This window comes from Elephantulus edwardii, unplaced genomic scaffold, assembly GCF_000299155.1.
Source record: "Elephantulus edwardii isolate Elephantulus edwardi_28Jun2011 unplaced genomic scaffold, EleEdw1.0 scaffold00411, whole genome shotgun sequence".
NCBI lineage: Eukaryota > Metazoa > Chordata > Mammalia > Macroscelidea > Macroscelididae > Elephantulus > Elephantulus edwardii.
In genome coordinates, this window is record NW_006400161.1 from 1208826 (window position 1) to 1213043 (window position 4218).

Sequence of the window (4218 nt, forward strand, 5' to 3'; positions counted from 1 at the left end):
CATTCATTCATTGTTGCACCCTTCTCCCCGCACAAACCCCTCCCCCCTCGCCCCCCATTTGCTCCTCTCCTTGCTCCCATTTTTATGTAATCTTCATTCTGATCTTTTCCCAAGATGCTCTGCTCAAAAAAAATATTTTGATTCCTTTACCAGAAACTTTAGAACTATGACTTTATCCTTGATTTAACATCTGAGATTAAGGACTAGTGGAGACTACCAAATGAGGTAGCAAAACCAGTACTAGTATAGACTACCTGTTGTCATTGTTAAGTGCCTTCAAGTCAAGCACAACTCATAGTGATCCTATGAACAAAAGACCTGAACCTTGTTCTATAACTATCACTGTTTCTCTATGTTCATAGAGTTTTCAGAGGCATGACGGTTAGGAAGTGGAGACCACTCTTGTTTCTAAACCTGAATCAATCTGGGAGCTTACCTAAGCACTGTCCATGATAAGTAACCATTATGATTCTTGACACACCAATGGCACAGCTTTCAGCATCACAGAAACCCCAACTTATTTCAGTACAGCAAATTGACAGACCAGTACTGTACCACTTAGACGAATGTTCATCCCAAACACAATTAACAACCCCACCACATTTTAAATACAGAGCCTGTCCAGCAGATCCTGGTTGACTCTAAATCAAGAGGCTTCCAGCCAAAAAACAACCCACCCCAAAACACCCCCCCCAAAAAAAACCCAACCAACAAACAAAGCAAAACAACCTAACAGTTCACACCCAAGCCTCACCAAGAAAAGAAAAACCATTTTCCAGAATTCAACACAAGAGCCTCCAAACTGGAGACTTAACCCCAACCACCTTTTAAATAAAAGGCCTGCCCACCAGGTCCTGGTTGACTCTAAACCAAGAGGCTTCCAGCCCACAGATCATTGTTAGTTAAATCTGGCAAATCAAATAGGCTCACACATGATTGTGAATGAAAAAACAAAACAAAACAAAACAAACAAACCAAAAACCGAACAACAAAAAAACCTGAAACAAAACAGTCCACACTCGATCCTCTTCAAAACAAGAGGAACCATTTTCCAGAATCCAATTGCTTCACATGAACTGCTCCACATGAGCTACCATATGAAGTAGCAAAAACAAAATAATCCTGAACAGAAGAGAGAGTTGTAGAGTTAGTAACATAAGGCTTTTTGCCTTCCTGTGGAAGCACCAACACAGAGAAGATAGTGGTAAAAAACTGCACTATAATCCCAAAAGCATACAGTTCAAATCTGCCAGCTGCTCTCTGGGAGAAGGATGGACAATCTCCTCCCATGCTAGTATTGCCTCTGAAAGCCTGCTGGAGGATCAGCCATGAGTCAGTTCCAAATAGACAGTACACAACAACAGGAGCTGAGACAAGAGTAGGGTGTAGGTTCTGGAAAAATGTAAAATTTAATGTCATTAGGGAAGACAAAGCCCAAGACTCCTAGAACATATTGTTCAAAAGCATTATTTATTGAGTCCATCTAGGTTTTTGATAACTGGAAAATCTATATTTTTCTTGCCGTCATTACAGTACTGTTCATCAATGCAGCAAAACGTTTCTCTCAGTAGGTCATGGAATACTTGGAACATTCCTTCCACACAAGACCGACAAGATAGTTTTGCATAACGAAATAGATACAACCCTGTAGAGAAGAAAAGCAAATGTGATCATGTTACCTCACTTCCTAGGAATGGTTTCTTTCTAGAAACTTCCATTTCCTGTATACTGGAATGAGTGCCAAAGCTGTTTCTGACTCTCATCCATGTCGATCTAGTTATGACCAAGGAAAACCCAAACTTTGCACACACAGCTCCCACACATATGTATGAGGGAATTGCACTTTCTCCCCCATTATTCATGACCCTAGATTCCATGACCTGAAGGTGATACCATAGTGATGTTTTGTGTATTTATGTCTGTAACTCTCACCTGTTTTGCGATCACTAAAATAATAGTAATCCGTAGTACAAGTCCTGTTAACAGTCAACACATTAAATTTCCAGCAAGTTTTCATACCTCCAAGGCATTTGTATCCATCAAAGTGATTGCATTGGTAGCAATGTCGAATTACTAAACAAAGAAAAAAAAGCTATAAAGCAGAACTCTAGGGAATACACTTGCTTTTCAGAAACTTCCTCTTACCTTTTATAATGGGATTGTGTAAACCTCACAACTGGAAGTTAGCTCCATTCCATAGCCTTCACCAGAGGATCCTACTCCTTAGAGTAGATGACATCTTTGATTCCTCAAGAAGCTAAACTCTCCCACCCCCAAACCAAAGCATGAACAGAAAGAATACATAATTATATAAAACACTGTGAACTAACTCAGTCTCATAAGGACAAATAGTGCATAAGATCATTATTGTAGAAATAGAAAGATAACTAATAAAACAAGTATGGAAATCCAAGGGGGCGGGAAGTTGACAACAGAAAGGTGAAGATGGGCAGAGGTGAAATCACAGGATTGTACAATCTGATGGGTGGAGAAAGAGTGTGAAGAAATGGGAAAGATCTGGTGGGTACCTGAAAAGACAGCGTAATGGTACTCAGGGTAATGAATGGTAGACATAGTCCAAGGGTGATTAGTTGTATAAAATATAATGAATGGAATAATATGTTCTGGAAAACAAAGTATTAGTATTTTGTAAATAAACTAGTATAATAAAAAAATGAATGTTAATGAGGTAATGATTGTATGAAACCCAAGTGAATAAAGAATAGTGTGAAAAACGATATAGTAGACAATCTTTGTAAGCAAACCAATATAAAATAATTTTTTTAAAATACAAGGCACTGGGCACTAGAGATGGCATCTGCAGCATGATGCGGTTCCTAGCCTCTGGTTCCAGAGAAGGCTGAGCACAGGGTGCCATGGCAGGGGGCGCCACTGCCCCTGACCAGTCTCATTCAACATCTTGCCCAGCAAGCGAGCCGGCCTGCAGAGGAGGATGGCATAGGCTCCATCAACTTCTCCCCCAAGCACGCCAGGATCCCAGCACAGGGGTCTGCACAGGCCATGGATCATGGACTGTACAGTGCTTTCGATTATACAATTCCACCCATAGAGAAAGCCATTGTGAAAAGATGTTGAGATAGCCCTTCTTTTGGGGTGTTATGGAAGCTCCACATTCTCGCTTGGCTGCAAAATGCTTAATAGATGTATAAGTTTGTGTGATAGATGAAGATTACAAAAGAAACATTGGTATTGTACTGTTTTAATTTTAACAAAGAGAAATTTGAAGTAAAAAAGGGTGATTGGATTGCACAGCTCATTTGTGAACTTGTTTTTTGTGCAGGAATAGATGAAGTTCAAGTTTTGGATGATATTGAATGGAGTTCAGGAGGTTCTGGTTCTACTGGAAAGAATTAAAACTTATGTCAAGAACTAAAAATATGATTCTTTCTCATTTCTCATTAAATATACCTTTTCCTCCCTCCAAAATAGTAAAATAAAGAGTTGGCAGTTAAAAAAAAATAATGTATATGAATGATTGTGTGAAACAATGTAAATGAAAGATAGTATAAAATACAATGTATATGAATGAAACACAATGTAAACATATAATTGTATGAAAACAAAAAAAAAATTAAAGAGTAGTAAGTAAGGAGGATGGAGTGTGCTCAGGAAAGATAGAGAAACAATCTGTAAAGAATTTAAGACCATCTTTTTTCACTGTGACATTATTTATACCAAAATTATAAACCAAATACACTTACAGTTTAATGACAGCACTATGATTCCTGTGAAGGGGGAAAAAATTGTCTTTTAATTATTTTACAGTATGTCCAGGAGCCAAATTTACCAAATCCTCTCTAACCTTTCCATATGTTTTATCACCACCCATCAAAGCTTCCCACTCTAGGGCTTACCCTTATCCACAAAGAACACCATGAATATGCCCATCCAAAACAATTGGAACATCCTGAGTCCCATTCCTGAGAAGATCTCTGTGGAAAGTTTTTATTTATTCCTAGAACCTGCCCTCAGGCTTACCAGTACAATCCTACAATCATAAATTTCAAATCAAACCACCTGAATCCATTCCACAACGTTCTCAGAAAAGGGGACATCCTGTCTGTGTTCCCTTTACTCCAGCTTCTGAGAAAAAAGCCCACCAGGACAGCTCAGTACATTTTATTAACTCTATTTAAAAAATACTTCCTAATGCTGGTATAGGAAACTCTGGTTGCCTAGGGGTTAAAAAGTTGCACT

General features: G+C 38.7%; 1 pseudogene; it reads left to right on the plus strand.

Moving 5' to 3' along the window:
• The window catches only part of LOC102852628, a 19968-nt pseudogene extending 16593 nt beyond the window's left edge, over positions 1-3375 (plus strand).
• Positions 3376-4218: the final 843 nt, after the last annotated feature.